This window comes from Bubalus bubalis, chromosome 16, assembly GCF_019923935.1.
Source record: "Bubalus bubalis isolate 160015118507 breed Murrah chromosome 16, NDDB_SH_1, whole genome shotgun sequence".
NCBI classification, from domain to species: Eukaryota; Metazoa; Chordata; class Mammalia; order Artiodactyla; family Bovidae; genus Bubalus; species Bubalus bubalis.
Genome location: NC_059172.1, coordinates 54640425 through 54663677, shown reverse-complemented (window position 1 = coordinate 54663677; position 23253 = coordinate 54640425).

The following is a 23253-nucleotide window of genomic DNA, read 5'->3' as shown; positions in this document are numbered from 1 at the left end:
GTTTGCCCCCATAAACAGTTCCAGACCTTTCCAAGCCAAGGAACAGTCCTGATACTGTTCTTAGGCTCCTCATCAGAGCAAACTATTTAAAGCTTTAAAAGAATTTGACTCGTTCTGTCCCACAATTGCCTGGACTGGTTTAAATGCATATCCCTGCCCCCCACCCCCACCCCGCCAGGGATGAATTCTCCCATTCAACCCATCCCTCTCCAGGGCACAGCAGTGTCTCTCTTCTGGGCAGTGACCCTGGGCTGGACCCTGTCTGCCCTCTGCCCTCAGAGGTGGGAGGCATCCTTACGCATCTTCCCCCCAGTAAGCCTTCCTGGAGCACTTACTCTGTGCCTGGCATGGGCAGGGCAAGTGGGAGGCACAGGACTGGAAGAGAAGCTTTCTCTACCCTTGGGGAGCTCACCGCTCAATAGCAAATGGGGCTTGGGCTGTACTGAAGCCACCAGACACCCTGCCAGGAAGGGAGATAAAGTCCAGAGGTAGGAGAGAAGGCTGCAAGCTCCCCAAGGCAGGCAGGCTTCCTGAGGGAGTGGTTTGTGGGCAGGCCTCCACCTCTGGGTGCATTTACCTCTGTCCGTGTAGGAATAGGTCAAGAAATCTGGCCTCAATCCCAACCCACATCTCTAGCACATCATCCTGTTTACTGAATGCATAGCACTTATCTAAATTTACTGTGTGTATCTGAATATCTGTTTTTATCTGTGTCCATCCTGTAATATAAGCTAAGAGAAGGCAAATCCATTGCACTTAGAAAGGGGTCTGTGTGTGTGCATGCTAAGTTGCTTCAGTCATGTCTGACTCTTTGTGATCCCATCGACTGTAACCTGCCAGCCTCCTCTGTCCATGGGATTCTCCAGGCAAGAATACTGGAGTGGGTTGCCATTTCCTTCTCCAGGGCATCTTCCCGACCCAGGGATTGAACCCATGTCTCTTATAGCTCCTGCATTACACATGGATTCTTTACCACTAGCGCCACCTAGGAAGCCCAGGAATGGATCTGGTGCTCCTTAAGTGAAGGAAAAAGAAAGTGAAGTTGCTCAGTTCTGTCCAACTCTTTGCAACCGCATAGACGGTAGCCTACCAAGCTCCTCAGTCCGTGGAATTTTCCAGGCAAGAGTACTGGAGTGGGTTGCCATTTCCTTCTCCAGGGGGATCTTCCTGACCCAGGGATCGATCCTAGGTCTCCCGAATTGCAGGCAGACACTTTACCATCTGAACCACCAGGGAAGCTAAGTGAAGGAAGGGAGATAGAAAGGGAGGGAGAGAGCTTGGTGTCCCAGTGCCAGGGGACAAGGACCGCACAGTGTTGCAGGAGGAGACGGTTCTGGGCCTTGAAGGCCAAGCTGAGGAAGCTGTTAAGTTTGAAGCAGGGCACTGTTAAGAACAGACCAGTGAGCCCCTGAATTACCGAAAATGGAATCCAGCTGCTCGCCACTCCAAAGCCAATAAAAAGGCAAGGTTGGACGAAAGGAAAGTTTGCTTTATTTCAGAGGCAGGCAACCTGAGGGGGAGGGCAGACTCTTATCCAAAGACTAACTCTCCCCCACTGACAGTCAGTGGGCAAGAGCTTTTATAGCCGGAGAGAGGGAGCTACATGCAGAAGCAGCACAGTCAGCTCTGACAGTCATCTTGAAATTCATCATAGGATGACTTGACCAGCATCATCTCGATTGTCTTAAGCACAGTTAGTCCTCAGTTCCAGGGCTGGTGTTTTCCTATTTCTTTGAGGCCAATTATCAGAACTGTGGCAGCTTATTAGAATTGTGGCATGCTAATACGTGCCCCCTGGCACTGGGACACCAATCTGCGGTCTGGTCATCATATAGTTAACTTCTTCCACCTGGTGGGGATTTCAGTATTTACAAGACAGCCCACAGGATGTGGCTCAGAACATTATCTATAGCCCTGAACAAGGAATCAAAGGTCCTTGACTTTACTTAATGACTAAACTATTATTATTTAGTCTTGTTGGACTGTTCCCTTTGTTTCTGCATTTTCTCAGTTCTCTGATTAAACTGGTTCTATAGCTAAAGTTTTTCCATAGACATAAGATAGGCTGAGGGCATGACGGGGTTGGGGGGGCTGTGGGGAAGGAGCATAGGGTCCTGCTCCGTTTCACCTGGGCCAGCTATTTGAGAGTGCAAAATGCTTTTGACTGGGGGCATCAGGGTCTCAGAGGCAGCAGATTGATAGATAAACTCCACATAGTAGCAGGATTCAAGTGCATGGCCTTTCGCTTTATAGGGTTCTATATAAACCTATTATAGTGTTAGATTTACATTATAGGAGTGGGACAGACAAAAATAGAGCTTCAAACTAACAAGATAAAGTCAGATAAACCTTCTCTCCTTAGCTTCTCCCTCAGACCAGCCAACAGGAATCAGTCCTAGTGGAGATGGGTTATGATGCAAAAGTTCTGTCTCTGAGAAAACACATTTCTATGGAGCAACCCCATCACTGCCTTCATCTAGAACACTGAAGGAATTTGGGCACAGTAGACCTGAGAGGTGGAGAAGGCAATGGCAAGCCACTCCAGTACTCTTGCCTAGAAAATCCCATGGATGGAGGAGCCTGGTAGGCTTCAGTCCATGGGGTCGCTACCAGTCGGATGCAACTGAGCGACTTCACTTTCACTTTTCACTTTCACGCAATGGAGAAGGAAGTGGCAACCCACTCCAGTGTTCTTGCCTGGAGAATCCCAGGGATGGCAGAGCCTGATGGGCTGCTGTCTATGGGGTCGCACAGAGTCAGACACGACTGAAGTGACTTAGCAGCAGTAGCAGCAGCAGACTTGGGAGGAGAGTGGCTTTGTCACTCATCCTGTCTTAGGGGCCCCCTTCCACCCTTAGAGTGTGGACCAAGCTAGTACTCAGGGTCTCACTCTCCCTGGAGAACAGTTCACTTGATTATTTTATTATTTTTTTTAAAAATATTATGTATTTGGCTCTGCTGGGTCTCAGTTGCAGCACTCAGGATCTTTAGTTGTGGCATGTAAACTCTTCATTGCAGCATGTGGGATCTAGTTCCCTGACCAAGGATCAAACCCAGGCCCCCTGCATTAGGAGCATGGAGTCTTAGCCATTGGATCATCAGAGAAGTCTCGATTTTAGAACCAAAAAGATCAGTGGGAGCTGAAAGCAAATCCTTTTGTGAGCAACCTGCCCAATTTCCCAAGCAGGGCAGGACAAATGCTATAGGGAGGTTTCACCCTAAACATTCTCCCTTTGGAGGGAGGTTTTATCTCAGCAAACATCAGCCAGGAGGGCCTGGAGGTGCAGGAGGGGCACCCCGTGGTATCAGCCTGCTGTCCTGTGTACTGAAGACTCCCCAGGCCTCCAGCTCCACGTCCTACCGCTGAGAGCTCCAGGACTGTGTGCAGAGCCAGGGCTGGGAGGAGGGATCCTGGGTTCTGGTCTTGACTCCCAGGACAACCCTCTGAAGTGGGGCATCTCGCATCTCTGTTGGAGCCAGGTCAAGTCAGAGAAGCCAGGGTCCTGGAGGGAAGGGACAGAGCAGCAGGACAGACCTGACCAGGAGAGACAGAGTGGGTAGGGGGCACAGGCACTGGACTTGTCAGAGAAACAGAACCCCAACCCTGACTCTGCACACTCATCTGCTCTGCTCTCTTGGTCAGGTCAGTTCTACTTTCTGCACCAGTTTCCTCATCTGTAACATGGAGACAACCATCACCACCCAGTTTGCTGAAGAGAGATGCTTGCAGGTCAAAGGGACAGGAGAAGAAAGGTGCTTGTGTTCCTCACAGGGCACAGATGAGGCTGCTCCCTGCTCCCTTCAGCGCCAGAGGTGGTAGCAAGACAGACTAGAAGGTCCCCCACCCAGAAAGGGCAAAAGCAGAAGGGAGCCGCCAAGGATGAGACGGTTAGATATCATCACTGACTCAATGGACATGAGCTCGAGCAAACTCCAGGAGATGCTGAAGGACAGGGAGGCCTGGTATGCTACAGTCAATGGGGTCCCAAAGAGCCGGCTATTACTGAACAACACCACCACCCAGAATTAATTAAAAGGCTCTTGTTTCTCAACACCTGCCTGGAGACTGAGTCCCAGCACCACCACTCACTGGCTGGGGAAACTTGGACCAGACAGCTCAGCTCTCTGGACATTATCTTTGACCTGGGAGAGGGAGTGCTGCTGCTGGATGACTGCTAAGCTCTGCCTTTGCCCTCCGGTCCCTCCATCCCAGGCTCCCAGTGAAGGTGCCAGCCGGCTGGCAGCTGAGAATGGCTGCAGGTGGGACAGGGGATGGGGGGCTGAGCAAGGGGCCAAAGGGGAAACCCATTTGTTCCCCTGGCACCTTGGCTGAGCATCCTTTCTTTTTATTTTATGTATTTATTTACTTATTGGCTGTGCTGGCCTTTATGGCTGCATGAGAGCTTTCTCTAGTTGTGGCGAGCGGGGGCGGCCCTTCATTGTGGTGCTCAAGGGCTACTCTTCTCACTGCAGTGGCTTCCCTCATCGCAGAGCACAGGCTCTAGGCGTGTGGGCTCAGTAGCTGTGGCACAGGCATAGTTGCCCCGCAGCATGTGGAATCTTCCCAGACCAGGGATCGAACCTGTGTCCCCTGTGTTGGCAGGTGGATTCCTAATCACTGGACTACCAGGGAAGTCCCCATCCTTTCTATTTTCAGCCTTCCATGTTCGTTCATTCACCTGCTTCTGCAGCAAACATTTATACAACGTGCCAGGCACCATCCTGGGTGTGGGGAAACAGAAGTGAGTTTGTTCACAGCCTGGTGGAAGACCACACGAGACGTAAACAGATGGTTCCCAGCCAGCTTGGAGCATGGGGAGGGCCCCCATCCAGGAGGGCCCCCATCCACGAGGGACAGCTCTCTCTCAGACACTCAGTCAGCTTGCTGCAATGATGGGAAAACACAGAAATTCCTCGGCACTGAACAGCTTAGGAGTGGTAAAAAAGAAAAAAACAAAACAAAAAGCATGCCAGAAAGGTTACTGGGTGGGATAATTAATGTTTTGCTGAGAAGAAAAATATTAGTGTGTGTTTCTCGGCATGCAAACACCTCAGCCAACAAGGCGACTCAAAGAAAACAAGTGGAACCATGGGGTTTTTCTCACAAAGGCTTAAAAAATAAAAGGGAAAAGAAACAGACAGTAGCCACAGACACACCTCCTCTGGTGGCTGAAAGAACATTCCCTACCAGGTGAGAAAACCAAGAGCCAGCGCTGGGCAGGGCAGGGCCCGGCTGCCGCTCCTTCCTGGGTGAAGCCTGACTAGCACCCACAGCCCACCCCACAGCTCCTGATCCAGGCTGCCTTCTCATTTCAAGGCACTCATTTCCATTGCCGTGGCAAGGGCAGTGTCTGCCCACACTAGTCAAGCCTCTTAAGGAACCAGAGATTTCTAACTCCTGCAGGAGCATTCAGGGTTTCCCAGGTGGCTCAGTGGTAAAGAATCCACTTTACCAATGCAGGAGACACAGGAGACGTGGGTTTGATCCCTGGGCTGGGAAGATCCCCTAGAGGAGGAAATGGCAATCCACTCCAGTGTTCTTGCCTGGGGAATCCCATGGACAGAGGAGTCTAGAAGGCTACAGTCCGTGGGGTCACAAAGAGCTGGACATGACTGAGCACAGCACAGCACAGAAGGGAAATTCAGCAGGTGTCACTTTCATTCACCAGAGTCCCACCTTCGAGCAAAGGATTGCCTTGTCTGCAGCTCATGTTCACAGTGGAAAGACTTGGTTAATAGGAGGGGATAAACTATTTTTATTTCTACTCACATGAACTATAAAAAAAAGAAATGTTCAGAATCCCCAGGCAAAAGGATGGGCCCAAATGAGCCTCTCTCTAGTTTGATGCCAAAGTTGACAAGGGCTGCCAATAAGTGCCAAGAAAATCCACCAGAACCAAGGTGTCTGTTCTCTTCCCCAAGTGCAATTCCAGAGCCGTTGACCCTCAGGAGGATGGCTGTAGAGGGATCCCTTTAGGGGATCCTCTAGATCTAGCTTTAGGCCTCCCTCTAGAATCCAGGAACTTCCATGGTGGTCCAGAGGCTAAGACTCCATGCTCCCAATGCAGGCGACCAGGTTCAGTCCCTGGTTGGGAAGCTAGATCCCACATGCTGCAACTATGACCCAGCACAGCCAAATCAATAAATCAATAAATAAAATACTACTACTAATAATAATAAACAAGTAGAATCAAGTCCAGGCCTCAAGAAACACGAGTTCAGGAAGGGTCCTCTTCCCACTGTGTCTCCAAGATGCCTGGGGGCTGGGGCTCGAAGGAAAATTTGTAAGACAGGGTTGTTGCTGCAACTCACTCTTCTGCCCCTGCCTACAACCAGATTGGCCCCAGAGTCCAGGCAAGAGTGAGCTCTCAGCCATGTGTGGGCCAGGGAGAGCAATGAACAGCCAGAGAAGCCCAGGGCACCCCCGCCCTCCACTGGGACAGGATCAGGCCTGGGTCTTGCCATCCAGTTTGGGCATCAGTGACCCCTTTCTGTAAGCCCAGGGCAGATGCAGAGCCCGTGGCCCCTACCACACCCAGCCACTGGCAGGGGCTTGGTGAAGTCTGTGGCTCGGCTCTGGGACCAATGGTCAGCCTGAGGTCGTCCTCCACCGGGGAGCCTGCTGCCCCCTTGGCCCTCAGAGACTCTCACATACGGTCACTGTTCTCCCTCCCTTACTTCTCCCCAACCACTACGTTTAAAATGGATAATGGACAAGGACTTGCTGTATAACACATAGCTGCTGCTAAGTTACTTCAGTTGTCTGACTCTTTGAGACCCTTTGGGCTGTAGCCCACCAGAATCCTCTGTCCATGGGGTTCTGCAGGCAAGAATACTGGAGTGGGTTGCCATGTCCTCCTCCTGGGATCTTCCACACCCAGGGATCGAACCCACGTCTCTTATGTCTCCTGCGTTGGCAGGAAGGTTCTTTACCACTAGCACCACATGGGCAGCCCATAACACATAGACCGCTGCTCAATATTATGTAATGACCTAAATGGGGACAGAGTTTGAAAAAAGAATAGATATTTTGAACCACTTTGCTGTATATCTAAAACTATCACAACATTGTTAATCAATTCTACTCCAATATAAAATGAAAAGTTTAAAAAGAAAAAAAGAAGACTGGTGGTAATGCTTTTCCTTTCCCGTGATTGTGCTTGTACTGGACTCCTCCATCTGAACCATTTTACTGAATTTAGTTCCTACATTTTTTCTGTCTTCATCCCCTTTTTCTTTAACTCTTTTTGGTGGGGAGAAGTGATGAGGACCCTGCAAGGACACCGAATTTCCAATGCCAGTACCCTCTGTGGCTGCGGGGCTTGTTAAAGGTACAGAATGGGTGTTCCGCTAAGCATTCCACACCTGCTCTATGCATCTGTGAAGACTGGCCTCAGAGCGGCCCAGGTGACTCTGAAAGCCTGCACATTGGCATCCAGAGTCTGCCTAGTTGCCAGTTTGCTTCAGCTGCAGGTCTGCAAGAAGAGAGGAAAGGGGAACTTCCCTGGTGGTCCAGTGGCTGAGAGGGCTTCCCAGGTGGCACTAGCAGCAAAGAACCTGCCTGCCAATGCAGGAGACATAAGAGACATGGGTTTGAGCTCTGGGTCCAGAAGATCCCCTGGAGAAGGAAATGGCAATCCACCCCAGTATTTCTCCCATGGACCGAGAAGCCTGGTGGGCTACAGTCCACAGGGTCACAGAGGCGGACATGACTGAAGTGACTTAGCATGCATACACACAAGTGGTTGGGAATCAGTCTGCCAAAGCAGAGGGCATGGGTTCGATCCCTGGTCTAGGATGATCCCACGTGCCCTGGGGCAACCAAGCCTGTGCATCACGACTCCTGAAGCCCACACACCTAGAGCTCCTGCTCGGCAAAAAGAGAAGCCTGCATGCTGCAAAGAAGAGTAGCCCCTGCTCACCGCGACTGGAGAGAGTCCATGCACAGCGTCAGAGACCCAGCACAGCCTTAAATAAATAAATAAGTTTTTAAAAAGAGAGAGAGAGAGAGGAAAGGTATTCTGAATTCTGGCACGACCACTCTAATTAGCAGCAGCAGCAGCTCACCTGAGAACTTGTTAAAATTCTCAGGCCCCACCTGAAACCTGCTGAAACAAAACCTGGGTAGGGGGACCCCGCCACCTGTCACTGACGTGGCGGCCCTCCAGGTGACTCTGACGGTGCCAGCCTCCAGACAGCCTGGCTGGCCTTGATCCTTCCTGAGAATAGGCCTGCCACCAGCACTGGAGAGCAAAGGTGGATGCGGCTTCCTAGGAGAGTGCCTGAGGTTCCTGATGCAGGTGGTGAGGCGGGAGTCTAGGGGAAGGTTCTGGAAAGCAGCCCAACACTCATAAGGACCTGGAGACCTGGGCCATTCCACAGATCCCCAAGGCAGCATCATCCACCGATGAGTCAGTCTCCTAAATCCCTTTCACTTCCCAGGAAAGAAAACCCAAACCTTAGAAAGTTAGGTCATTTGCTCAAAGTCTTTCAGAAAACCAGTGGCTGAACCCATACTCAGGCAAGAAGGAAACTGACCTGAAAGCCAAACCCAGCATCTGAGGCTACAAGGATTTGCTGGTTCATTGAGACATTTGATAAACAGCACAGACTGCCTGACACGGTACAAGCTTATCTACATCCAAGCCTGTGTGGTAGGGGTGAACATTTTCATTTTTCTGATGGAGGGAAATTGAGGCTTCCAAGGGCAAAGCCACTCTCCCAAGGTACACAGTTTGGAAGCAAGGAGCTGAGTCAAACTAGAACCCAGATGGCCAGCTACAAGCCCAGAGCTTGACTCAGGACTGATTTCTCCCTTGAAAAAACCCTAATGGCCAATGCCAGCAGCTCGTCTTGTCCCTGAGAAAGCCCATGAACAGTGATGGGTCCCCAGCAGTTCTGCCAGGAACACACGCCAACTCTGCTCCCAGCACCAGCCTGGTGTCTCCGAAGGTAGAGAATCCGCCTGCAACACCAGAGACTTGGGTTCAATCCCTCTGTCGGGAAGATCCCCTGGAGAAGGGAATGGTTGCGTATTTCAGTATTCTTGTCTGGAGAATCCCATAGACAGGGGAGCCTGGCGGGCTACAGTCCACAAGGTCCCAAAGAGTCGGACACGACTGAGCGACTAAGCACACACATATCACACTTCGCAAGGCTGAGCACCCACCTCATGACCCCCACCCCTTCCTTGGGCCCCAAAGTCTCTCCCCATCCCCAGGTCTGCACGGCCTTGGGCAGGGAGGGCCCCACCATTAGGTCCAGACACCACGTCTCCTCTATTTACGGTTTTTTTCCTTTGCTCCTGCGGTTCTCCCTGAATGAATGCCCCCTTTCCCTGGATTTACAGCATCCTCCTGCGGTGGGGTTGATGTCACTTTAATGAGAGTTACAGCTGCCTTCAACTGTGACTGCTGCATTCCAATTTATGGCCAGGCCTCCGGGAGCCCAGCAGGACTTCTCCCTGGCAGGGAGGGGTGGCCTGGACTCGGGGTGGAGAGTGGAGGACTGCAGTTTCCTGCTTGTGCCTGGGGACAGCCAGCCCAGCTCTGAACTAGGGCCCCAGGCTCGAACTAGGGCAGCAGGGAATACTAAGAATGGGGGGCGAAGGGAGAGAAGTCATGATCCGCAGCTTTTCTGGCCTCTCTCCCCCTGCCATGCCTGTGAGAAGCACAGCTCTGAACTGGAGGACCCAGGGCAGAGGAAGGTAGAGGCATTCACAGAAAGCCTGTTGTTCTCTAGTTGAATCCAGATGTGGATGGAGGGAGGGGGAGAGAGGGAGGGGCCCTGGAGCAACCCTGGAGGGAGGAGGGGAGGGGAGAAGGGGAACTGGGAAAGTAGACCGCCTGGCAGGAGTGCCAGAGATGTCCTGGGATCATTTCCGGATCTCGGTGTCCTCTGACGAGGGTCTAAGAGCATTGCCCCAAATTGGTCTCCATTGTCTCCAGGTAATGGATAAGAGGCGACATTGCCAGTGGGCTCGAGCACCTGTTGAAAACCCGCTGCCGTGTATGGAGAACATGTGGACTTGCCCACTGCCCAGCGTCTCTCTGCTACGGGCCCAAGGGTGGAGGTGAATGCCTAGGCATTGAACACAGTGCTTCATTTAATTATCACAACAACTGATGAGATGGTAATTATCACTTCCTTTTTTATTATTACCTTATTTTTGGCTGCGCTGGGTCTTTCAGTGCTGTGTGCAGGCCTTCTCTGGTTGAGGTGAGTGGGGGCTGCTCTCTAGTTGCTGCTAGAGTACTTAGACCGCAGCTCAGGCTCGGGGCTGTCTGATTCCACTGCTCACGCTCTACCACCCATTTTGGAACCACTGGATTTGCCCAAGACCCACCCGTTTCTAGAAATCTGAAGTTGGCTCAAAGTTGTCCTAAAGCCATGCTGGAGACAGGCTCCTGGGGGCAAGACCTTGGCCATGCATTTATAATACTGCAGCCAGCTATGCCCGCCTCTGCGCCCTCCTGGGAGGAGGACTCTGCTCTTCAGCGGCCCTAGAGAGGGAGGCTGCAGTGCCTGAGAAGGCCCAGGGTGCAGAGTCCCCTAGAGGCCATTGATCCCGGGGAGAGGAAGGGCCTGTCCCCAGCCCCACCACACCTGCCGGTGGCCTCATCCTCCCCAGGAACAGGAAATCTGTAATCAGGTCCAAAAGTTCAGCTGGGAGTGGGAGCCAAGAGCAGCATCAAAGAGGACATCACCCCTGCCCGCCCCATGTGGGACCAAGCACAGAGGCAACATCTGACCCCTGAGTGAGAGGCCGTGGCTTGGATGGGACCCAGGACTGTACGGCACAGAAGGCCCTGGAGAACAGGCATGGCAGCCCAGACTTTGGAGTCAGGTGGCCTGCGTGTGGCCCTGGTCCTGCTGCACTGGCTGCGTGACCTTGGACAGAACACTGTGCCTCATTGTGCCCTCCTGTAAAGTGGGGGCATAATAGCGCCTATCTCCAAGGTTGCAAGTGGGTATTAAGTGAGAAGTGAGTAAAGTGAAAGTCACTCAGTCATGTCCAACTCTTTGTGACACCATGGACTATACAGTCCATGGAATTCTCCAGGCCAGAATGCTGGAGTGGGTAGTCTTTCCCTTCTCCAGGGGATCTTCCCAACCTAGGGGTCAAACCCAGGTCTCCCGCATTGCAGGTGGTTTCTTTACCAGCTGAGTCACAAGGGAAGCCCAAGAATACTGGAGTGGGTAGCCTATCCCTTCTCCAGGGGATCTTCCCAACCCAGGAATCGAACCAGGGTCTCCTGCATTGCAGGCAGATTCTTTACTAACAGGGGAAGCCCTGTTAAGTGGGAAGCTGACTTTTATTTCACTTTGTTTATTTATTTATTTTTTGGCCACATGGTATGGCTTGCAGGATCTCAGTTCCCCAACCAGGGATTGAACTCAGACCACGACAGTGAAAGCCCGGAATCCTAACCAGGAGGCCACCAGGGAGCTCCCTGTGCATTTTTAGCATTTATAGTGAGTGCTCCCGAAATGTTCGCTGGTACATTTCTAGATTCCATTTCTCATACCACTGCTGACTCCTGTCTCAGTCTCCTTATGCTTATTATAGGTAGGACAATCCTTTTGGATGAAACCATTTAGTTTCCCCAGTATCCCCAAACCTCTCATCCCAGGGACCCAAGGGCCTATCAAGGTACTAATTAGCAAAGCCTCAGGACAGGCCCAGGCGGGGAGGGAGCCTTATTGACGTTAATTGGTGCTATCAGATCTTTGCCCAGTCAGGATGGAGCAGCGCAGGCTGTGACAATGTCTCTGCCCTTGGGGTTCACAATCTGTCCAAGGCTGCTCCGCCCCCAGTGGCTGTGGTGGGGGGCTGGGTAGGCAGCTCCTCCCCTCTCTCCCCTTCACAGGGCCCAGCATGTGAGAAGGGCAGGGGTGAAGCAAGGATAGAACTACCATCTATCATACTGTCTCCTACGAAAGGGTAGGGACCAGGGTCTCAGACCAGCCAACACTCCAAGTGCAACCATGATGTCTGCCCTGTGAGAGATGCCAGCCTCTGCCAATGGCTCCCAGCTAATTTAATGAACCCAGGGAGCTTGTTTGAAATCCAGAGTCCCAGGCAATGCCCTCTATGGTTGAGGGCATTGTATTTTTAATTTTCTTTCTTTTTTTTTATTGGCCGCACCTTGAGGCCAGAACTTCCCAGACCAGGGATGGAACCTGTGCCCCTTGCTGTGGAAGCACAGAGTTTTAACCCCTGGACCACCAGGGAAGTCCTGGGGACCTATATTTTCAACAAGCGTCCAGGGGATTCTAATAAGGCTGGTCTACAGGACCTCATTTTAGAGAAGACTGGTCTGATGTTCGTGTATCCAATATTACTTAGTGCAAAGTTAGTCCAAATATTACTTAGTACAAAGTGTGTCCAATATTACTTAGTGCACAGTACCCAACAACAATAAATGCTGATTGATGAAAAAAATGAATGAGTGAGCGAGTGGGCAGAATAGAGACTGAATAACTGTAGGGTCTAAATCAAAGATCCACCTTCCTCTAGGAATTCCCTTCCTTGGGGAAACTTAAGCCCTTCCTCCCTGGCTCACTCTCTTTTGTGGTTGGGACCAGATTTCTTCTGCTGAAATTGCAAGTGGCTGTCTAAGTGCTAAGGAAAGTTCTAGGCCATGCAGAAGAAACCCCACAGAGTCCCTTTCCACTCTTCATATCTAACCAGAGAGGTCAGGGATCCTTGAGGTTTCTATTTCCAGAAAAACTGCAAGTGCACACAAAGGTTTGCCTCTTGTTTCCAGAGTTCTGGGCCCTGAAGCTATCCGTGATTAAGGATCCCTGATGAAGTGTCCTTTGATCTGTGAGTCATCTTAACTGCGGGAAGCTGGGCAAAGGTGAAGGGAGGACCCAGAGGAGTGTCTGGGCAGAGGGAGAGGCAGCCAGGGCTCCACGGGCACCCCCCAACCTGGGAGAAGAGGGGCTTGGAAGCCGAGGTTAGCCTGGATTTCTTTGCTCCCTTCTCCGTCTCTCTAGAAGAGTGATGGCAACAGGAGGCAGGGCTGGGGGTCTGACAGACATGGGGCAAGAAGCACTGATCTGACCGAGGAGTACCACCAGGAAGGCAGTGAGGGAAGGAGAAGAAAAGAAGTTTTTCCTTCTTTTTTTTTTAAATCTTTTTCCCTTCCCAATTTTTTCTTTTCTCTTTTCTGTCACCACCATGCGTTTGGAGCTGATGCGATGAGTCTGTGAATACACTCACTATACCATTTTCTTTTTTTTGACCATACTACAAGGCATGCAGGACCCTCTTTCCTCAACCAGGGATTGAACCTGTGCCCCCTGCATTGGAGCCTGGGAAGTCCCAAGAAGCTTTCCTAAACTCCATTTGCCACAGGCATCAGGCTAATTGTGCATCTCATCACATTTAGTCCTCAGTATAACCCGCCTGCAGGAATTCACATCCGCTTTTCACACAGGGCACGGAGCCTCACTGGGCGGGGGTGGGGTGTCACCCACTCAGCTTCTCATAGCCAGTAAAAGGCAGAGCCAAGATTTCAAAACCGGGATCCTCCCTAAACTATGAGACTGGGACGGGTTCAAACTGCAAACTCAAGGGACAGTTTTTACCCCATCCTCCTCGGGCACCACGACAGCCCTTTCTCCGCTTCCCTTCTGTTATTTGCAGGGAATGAGAGGGAGGTTCCAAGTGAACGGTGAGAATCGGATGCCTTTCCCTCTGCCTTCACCCTGAGGGCCCTGACCAGGTCCCCCCACCCCCACCCAGGTAAGGTCTAGCATTTGAAAGCTGGCTTGGTCTGATTTGTTCAAGGGCATCAGGGCAACCACACACACACACGGGGAGGGGGGCGGGGGGGCGGGGGACTTTCAGATCCCTGATTTCCAGGAGGAAGCAAAAAGTTACAAACAAAATGGAGAGCTAGTCCCTGTGTAGATGAGACAGACGCTGGGGCATTTAGGTAGAACTTGAAGCCCGAGGCCTTGGAGCTGGACTTGGCTTCCAGGTGGAGCCCCACTCCTTTCTGGTGTGACCTTGGGCAAGTACTTTGACTTCTCTGAGCATCCATTTCCTCACCTATTAAATTAGTAATAACACCTGCCTCCCAGAAATACCCTAAGAATTAAGTAAGAAAATGAACCCAAAGTTCCCAGGCTCACAGTAAGCACTCCATGGATAGTCACAGGACTTTCCACTTCATTTTTTAATAAGTGGGGTGTTTGGGGGAAGTAATTTAAAATTCCAAAGAGGAGGCATTTAAAATGAGAAATAATTTGTAAAAGCTAGGAGATGATTAAATCATCTCCTTTTCTCATCTGTAAAATGGAAATCATAAGAGTACTTACCTCAAAGCGTTGTTCAGGATTTGATGAAAATTCATGAAAAGTCTTTGACCTTCTCTGGCAGAATATTAGCATGTATCAATGATTCCTATTACTGATCAGACTCTCCTGATTTGCACAGGGGTGTTATATGCAGGTCAGAGAAGTTGTCCACACTGAGGAAAAGGTAGAATGCTTAAATTCAAGTCAAGGAGATTTGTGTTATAAATTGGAAAGAAGTTTCTAGTTGAAAGCTGGCTAAGATCCCCTTAAGACAATATGGGATCCTCTCCCCTCACAGACATTTATAGAGAGATGGAACACTGTTTCAGAGGCTGCTAGACGTGGCCCTGGCTGGAGGTGTGAATTAAAGTTTATGTCCAGGGAGTCAATCTTTGCAAAAAGCTCTGTTATTATTCATATTATATTGATGCATCTTAGAATCATAGTCATGTCTTCTTGTAAATCTTTTCTATAAGATCATATAGGAGAAAATGATGACAAATGAATAATGAGAGTGAGCTATCAACTATTTAGACACAGAATGTTCCATAACTACTAAGAATGACGTGAACTGCATTAATATATGGAAATACATGTATGAAATAATGTTGAGAAAAGCAGAACAGGAAACACAGAGCTTACTCTGAGAACTTGATTGAAGACCTAAAACTCAGAAGATAACTTGAAATAAATATTGATCAAATTTTATTTTCTCTCAAATGGCCTAAAACGACGATATGTGTATGTGTGTGTATGCTCATTCACTCAGTTGCTCTTTGCAACCCCATGGACTGTAGCCTGTCGGGCTCCTCTGTCCATGGAATTTTCCAGGCTAGAATACTGTTTGTTTCGATGCTGTTAAGCATCATGAGCTGCTTGTAAATTTTGGAGACTAATCCCTTTTAGGTCACATCATTTGCAAATATTTTCTCCCAACCTGTGGGTTGTCTTTTCGATTTGTTTATTGTTGCCTTTGCTAGGCAAAAACTTTTGAGTTTAAGTAGGTCCCATTAGGGGCTTCCCTGGTGGCTCAGCTGGTAAATAATCCTCCTGCAATGAGGGAGACCTGGGTTCAGTCCCTGGGTTGGGAAGATCCCCTGGAGGAGGGCATGGCAATCTACTCCAGTATTCTTGCCTGGAGAATCCCCATGGGACAGAGGAGCCTGGTGGGCTAGAGTCTATGGGGTCGCAAAGAGTCAGACAAAACTGAGTGACCAAGCGCAGCACAGCACAGGTCCCCTTAAATGGGGAAAAAGTGAAAATAGTGGCATATTTTATTTTCTTGGGCTCCAAAATCCCTGCGGACAGTGACTGCTGCCATGAAATTAAAAGGCACTTGCTCTTTGGAAGAAAAGCTAAGACAAATTTAGTGTATGAAAAAGCAGACATCACTTTGCCTACAAAAGTCCATCAGTTCCGTACAGTCAAAGCTATGGTTTCTCCAGTAGTCACGCACAGGTCGGAGAGTTGAACCATAAAGAAGACCGAGCACTGAAGAATTGATGCTTTTGAACTGTGATGCTGGAGAAGACTCTTGAGAGTTCCTTGGGTAGCAAAGAGATCAAACCAGTCAATTGTAAAGGAAATCAGTCCTGAATATTCATTGGAAGGGCTGATGCTGAAGCTGAAGCTCAAATACGTTGGCCCCCTGATGGAAGAGCGACTTATTAGAAAAGACCCTGATGTTGGGAAAGATTGAGGGCAGGAGGAGAAGGGGGTGACAGAGGAAGAGATGGTTGGACGGCATCACTGATTCAATGGACATGAGTTTAAGCAAACTTTGGAAGATAGTTTAGGACAAGGAAGCCTGGCATGCTGCAGTCCATGGGATTGCAAAGAGTCGGACAGGACTCAGCGACGAAACAGCAACAACAATTTGCAAATATTTTCTCCCAATCTGTGGATTGTCTTTTTGCATTGCTTATTGTTTCCTTTGTTGTGCAAAAACTTTTGAGTTTAAGTAGGTCCCATTTGTTAATTTTTGGATTTATGTCCATTACTCTGGGAAATGACTCGAAAAAGATATCGCTGTGATTTATGTCAGAGTGTTCTTTGCTTGTGTTTTCTCTAGGAGTTTTATAGTGTCCAGTCTCACATTTAGGTCTTTTAATCCATTTCAAGTTTATTTCTGTGTATGTTGTTAAAGAATGGTCTAATTTCATTTTTTTTTTACATGTACCTCTCCAGTTTTCCCAACACCATTTGTTGAAGAGACTGTCTTTCCAACGTTGTATAGTCTTGCCTCCTTCATCACAGATTGATGGACTACAGGTGCATGGGTTTATTTCTGAGTTTTCTATCCTGTTCCATCGGTCTATATTTCTATTTTTGTGCCCTTGAAAAAATGAAATAATGCCATTTGCAGCAACACGGATGGACCTAGAGATTGTCATACTGAAGTCAGTAAGTCAGAGAAGGAGAAATATCAGATGACATCCCTTATATGTGAGATCTAAAAAGAAAGGATACAAATGAACAGACTTAGGGAACTTACAGTTGCCAAGGGGAAGGGGCTAATAAGGAAGTTGGGGATGGACATGTGCACACTGCTAAATTTAAAACGGATAACCAATAAGGGCATACTGTCTGGCACAGGGAACTCTGCTCAATGTTATGTGGCAGCCTGGATGGGAGGGGAATTGAGGAGAGAATGGATACGTGTACATGTATGGCTGAGTCTCTTCATTCTTTACCTGAAAACTATCACAACAGCGTTAATTGGCTATACCCAAACGGACATGGCTGAAGTGACTTAGCAGCAGTAGCAGCAGCAAATACAAACTTAAAAGTTTAAAAAAAAATCATGACAGTGTTGGTGGTTCTGAGATCCCCAGTCTGGGGGAGGAGGAGGTTCTTCTTCTATTAGATAAGGAAGACATGTGACTCCCTCCCCCCACATTCTGCCCCCAACTAGGACCTGACTCTCCCTTTCTCTGATCTAATAGAAGCCAGATACTATTTTTCAATTTGAAAAACAGATGCTAAAGGCCCTGAGCAGTACCTGTGATGGGAAAGCTGACGGCTGTGTTCAGTTATAGCCCCTGTCCACGCCCAACATGCTCATATTCACTCAGCTCCCTGACAAGAAAGAAGCAGGTCTTCTCATCCAAAGCCTTAATAGGTACATTCATTTTGTGAGAGCAGTAAAAAGCCTGGCTAAAATATCTGTTTTTTTTTTTCTTTTTAGTAATAAATTTCCTCAGGGCTTTGCATAAAGAAAAGGATATTTACCCCTGAAAAATGTAGTAAACATGAAGCATACCGCATTGCTGGGGCCCCTGACTTTCCTGCAGGCTTTTTGCCTAAGGTCTCTGCTGGAACTGAGCAGGTGGCTCTGCAGGGCAGGGGCAAGACTCCTCTTCTCCAAGGTCTCCAAGCCTGCCCCACGGTGATGGAATTACTGGGGCTTGAGGGGACCAGATGCTCTCCAGGACACACATCTATTTCTTTCTCCGTCTGTGCTATATTCATCTTTTGTAGTTTTCCAGCCGTAGGGAGCCACACTAGCCTCTGCAAATGACCTGTGGGCTTCCGTTTTGATGAGATGGCCCAGCCTGTTTCCCCTGGAGACCCTGTTCTCTGAGGACCAAATGGCCAGTGAGATTCTTAAGGGCAGACTATGCCTAAGATGCTCACCTGCAAAGCACAGTGCCAGGTACACAGGGCTACAGAAAACCTCATTATTGAAACCCCCTGTGTACCAGGTGCTATGCTGGTGAATACAAAGATGAGCCCCCTACCCCCAGCCATGAAAGGAAAGCCCTATGTGGTGTCACAGAGGAGGCTAAAGACGGCTTCTAACCTGAGCAAAGCCACTAATAGCGGGGCCGGCTTCCCAGGTGGCTCCGTGGTAAAGAATCTGCCTGCTAATGCAGGAGACACAAGAGACTTGGGTTTGATCCATGGGTAAGGAAGATCCCCTGGACTAGGAAATGGCAACCCACTTTAGTATTCTTGCCTGGAAAATGCCATGGACAGAGGAGCCTGGCATTCGACCCTGGGGTCGAAAAGAGTTAGACACAACTGACACTCATGCCTTAGCCCTTATTTATTTATTTTTGGGGGGCAGGGGGAGCCTTGCCTCACGGCATATGTGATCTAGTTCCCTGACTAGGAACTGAACCCATGTCCCCTGTAGTAGCAGCATGGAGCCCTAACCACCAGACTTCACTTCCATTCTTTCATACCTTCTGGTTCAAGCGCAAATGCTGTGGAATCATTAAAACAAAAGGCAGAAGGTGAAAAGTACCTGTAGAGCTACCAAAAAGTAACCTAAGGGCCTCTTCCCCAGGCTTCCCAATCTGAACCCATGGTGCCGCCCAATGGACCGAGCCAAATGTCCTTGACCCCTCCCTCTCCCTCACTCCCAAGTCCAAAGAAACGTAAAATCCTATATCCAAATTCTACTTCCAACATGCACCTGAAGTCCAACACCTCTCTCACCTGCTGCTGCCACCGTGGTCCAAGCCATCATGACCTCTTCCACAGTGATCTCTTCAAAATAGAAGTCTGATCATGTCATTCCCTTATAAGATAGCTTTCAGTGACTGCCCCCTTGTACTTAGGAAGAGAAAACAAAACAATACTCACATCCTACCATTGCCTGCAAGGGCCCGCATTATTTCTGGCAGCTCTCCTCCCCTCATCTCACCCCAGGCACTTGGCAAAATTTCTGGGAAGTCCACCAGGCTCAGGCTGGTTCATATGTTATTTCCTTTGCCTAGAATATTATCTTTTCATATCAAGCCTGATTCATCTTTTTAAATCAACCTAGACATTGCGGGTCTTGGCTAGAGTTTCCTCCAATTCTCCACACTACCAGTTACAATGATAATCTTTTAAATATTTTTTATTTATTTTTGGCTATGCTCGGTCTTCTTTGCTGTGTGGGCTTTTCTCTAGTTGTGGCAAGTGGGAGGCTACTCTCCAGTTGCAGTGTGCGGGCTTCTCATGGCTCTGGCTCCTCTGGTTGCAGAGCACGGGCTCTAGGGTGCATGAGCTTCAGTGGTTGTGGCTTCTGGCCTCTAGAGCACAAGCTCAATAGTTGTGGCACATGGGCTTAGTCGCTTTGTGGCATGTGGGATCCTCCTGGATCAGGGATCGAACCCAAGTCTCCTGCATTGGCAGACAGGTTCTTTACCACTGAGCCATCAGGGAAGCACTACAATTATCATTTAAGTATTTGTTTCTTGGAATTCCCTGGCTGTCCAGTGATTAGGACTCGGTACTCTTATTGATGAAGGCCCCAGCTCAATCCCTGGTTGGGGAACTAAGATCCTACAAGCTGCTCACAGTGCAGCATATATATACACACATACATGCTGCTGCTGCTGCTAAGTTGCTTCAGTTGTGTCTGACTCTGTGCAACCCCATAGACAGCAGCCCACCAGGCTCCCCTGTCCCTGGGATTCTCCAGGCAAGAACACTGGAGTGGGTTGCCATTTCCTTCTCCAATGCAGGAAAGTGAAATTGAAAGTGAAGTCGCTCAGTCATGTCCGACCCTCAGCGACCCCATGGACTGCAGCCTTCCATGCTCCTCCGTCCATGGGATTTTCCAGGCAAGAGTACTGGAGTCGGGTGCCATTGCTTCTGCACTTCTTTTTTTTAATGCTCACTTCTCTTGCAGCTGTAGGTTCCATCCCAGGATAAGGAAACGCTGCATCTACATCACCGCTGTGACTGCAGCATCTAGCAGAGTGTCTGACTAGATGACTAACTGGTGGATGAATGGATAGATGGCTGATGAATGGATGGACGGAATGACAGATGTGTGTTGGATGTATGGATGCATGAACATCCAGTTAGGAGAGCAGAACAGCCTCCTGAAAGAACTATCATGGAGAAGAAGATGGTTATGTTTGGGAACTTCAAGAGTCTGAGTCTGAAATCAATGAGCTGAGATGTACCTTCTCTTGCTATTCTGATCATGGAGGCTTCCTTTTCCTTCCTAAAAGTCATCAGTTCAGTCCAATTCCATCTAAACTTTCCCTCAGCCCAATTTTCTGCCTGGGAAGAATGGCTTCTCACCCAGCGGCCCCAGTCTCTCTCTCCTTTCTGCTCTCTACCCTGGCCCGCTGCTTCTCCAATTCACTTTCCCACCACGCCCTTGGATTTATGTAACTGAGTAACTGTGTGATGCTGTAAATCTAATTTGCACTTGTGCTTGGGCAGGGAAGTGACGAGAGCTTTGCGGTGGCCTTGAGGGGCAGAAGAGATCTCCCTCACCCCATCTCCACACACCCTTCTCAGGCTCAAAGCGCCAGTGGCCAACTCCATCCACACAGGCCCAGCACCAAGCCAGTCACAGAAAGAAATTAAAAGAAAAATCCTTCCATTACTGCAAAGTCAAGCTCCCTATGGCATTCTCCCCGTCTCCAGGCAGAGATCACTGGTTCAGTCTTTCAGCCTTCTACAGGGCTCTGTCAGCACCTGTTCCCTTGGTCACAGACTGGGAGCCGGCGTGGCGTGTCTCTTCCTGCCGAATCGAGGCATACTAAGACCAAACAGCAAAGGGGAGGTGCTTGCCCGGGTTGGGCTGCCCACTTCCCAGTTTCAGCAGTCTTCATAGCTGAAACTGGAAGACCTAAAGAGGATAAACAGAAAAGGTATTCTGGAAGGAGTTGTATGTACGTGTGTGTAGAGGGTGGGCCAGGGGAAGGGGGAAGCCTGTGCAGGTCAATCAGAGGCTTAATAGTTGATATAAGAGGAGTGAATAAACAGTTTAAAATATTGGGTCAGCTGAAAAGTTGGTTGGGTTTTCTGTAAAATCTTATGGAAAATGTAATGGCCAACCTAATGATAACAGCCACCATTTCTTGGGCCTCTGAAAGTGAGTGTTGGTCACTCAGTCACATCGGACTCTTTGCCACCCCATGGACTGTAGCCCACCAGGCTCCTCTGTCTGTGGAATTCTCCAGGCAAGAATACTGGAGTGGATAGCCGTTCTCTTCTCCAGGGAATCTTCCCAACCCTGGAATCAAACCCAGGTCTCCCACATTGCAGGTGGATTCTTTACCATCTGAGCCAGCGGGGAAGTCATCTTGGGCCTCTACTACCTGTCAAAAATGATGTGAAGTGTTTTGTACATAATGTTCCATTTAATTTTCAAAATGACCCAGCGATGGAAGCACTTAGGCACCCATTTTATAAATGAAGAAAAAAGCTCACTGAGTCACAATGCTCCTGAGTGGTTAAGCTCTAGGGCTCAGATGCTGATGTCTTGCTTTGAACTACAACTTATAACTGCTTTCCTAGGGCTAGAGATCATGAAGAAAACTGGTTTATAGTGTGGCAGAGGACTCAAGATTAGACATAAAGAACATTCTGACAATGAGAGCTGTTGGTTATAGTCAGAGTAATTGGGCTCATTAGAGCTCTTCCTCCAAGGGCCTTTACATTTAGATGAATGGAGGCTTCTATGCCTGGCTGGTTTAAGGGAAGCAGTCTCTGTTCCCAGCATGGGACTGGCTTGTTTGAACTGACAGCCTCACTAGGGTACAAGATTGCCACACACAGAACCGTTAGATGAGAGGAGAAGATAGCACAGGATGTGTGCCCGAATGCGGCTGGAAGAAAGCAAGGGCTACAGGCAGGCAGATGCTATTGTGGTTAAAAGCAAGGACTTTGTGGTCAGGCGGCCTCATGTTTGTGTCCCTTCTGGTTCCCCTACTTGTGTGACCCTGGGCATGTTACTTAACCTCTGGATGCCTCGGTTTCCTAGTCAGTAAAAAGAGGCTAAGAATAGAACACACTTTGGAGTGTTGCCATGAAAATTAAATAAGATGATACATGTAAAGTGCTTGGCACAGAACTTGGACACAATAAGAACACAATGAATGGTAGCTGCTATAATCATTGTTATTGGAGTTCAGAGTAGGGAGAGAATAGAGCAGAGCTATAGGTCAGTAGCCTGGGAAACTCTTCCTGGCAAATTTCAGCTTTTTGTCCTAGTCTTGAAGAGTTAGTCAGATAAAATCCAAAGAAAGGCGATGGACAGAAGTAGGGATTGCAAAATGGAGTGAGACTTCAAATTCCCTATCTTAAAAGAAAAATCTAGTGTGATCTGTGGTTGAACTCAAGGACACTGATTATGCAGAAGAGGTGGCAGAAAGAGATGAGGTTTCTATCATTGCTTCCAAACCCATAATTCGAATAGTGACAATAGATTCTTTCGAATTGTGGTGCTGGAAAAGACTCTTGAGAGCCCCTTGGACAGCAAGGAGATCAAACCAGTCAATCCTAAAGGAAATCAACCCTAAATATTCATTGGAAGGACTAACGCTGAAGCTGAAGCTCCAATAATTTGGCCACCTGATTCAAAGAGCCAATTCATTGGAAAAGACCCTGATGCTGGGAAAGATTGAGGGCAAAAGAAGGGGGTGGCAGAGGTTAGGTAGCACCACCGACTCAATGGATATGAGTTTGAGCAAACTCCAGGAGATAGTGAAGGACAGAGGAGCCTGGCGTGCTACAGTTCATGGGGTTGCAAAGAGTTGGACACAACTTAGTGACTGAACAAAAACAGCATAAGACAGTCTTAAAAACCTAGAAAAGAAACCAGACACACAGGGCTTCTTTGCTTACTTCTTCCGGGATCTCACTGGGGTGAAGAGGAAGGGGCCTGGGAATATGGCTGGGGGCAGAGCCTGATGATGGATGGGGGACAGGACCTGAAACAGGAAGTTAGGAAATGTGGGTGAGGACCTAATGACTCATATGAGAAGACCTAATTCTAAGGCTGGATTGAGATGAGTGTCCTGTCAGGCAGGAGGCCAGTTTTGAGACCCTGGGCATCCCTCCAGCCCTGCCAGCTCAGGGTGGGAGGCCCTCGGGGGCATTCTGTGCTAATCCACTGTTCTCTTGACAGCCCGCCTTATCTCCCTAATGGGAAGATAAACTCCTTAGGGACCAGGATGTTTCCTCAGGAAAGATGCTGTTTGTTTT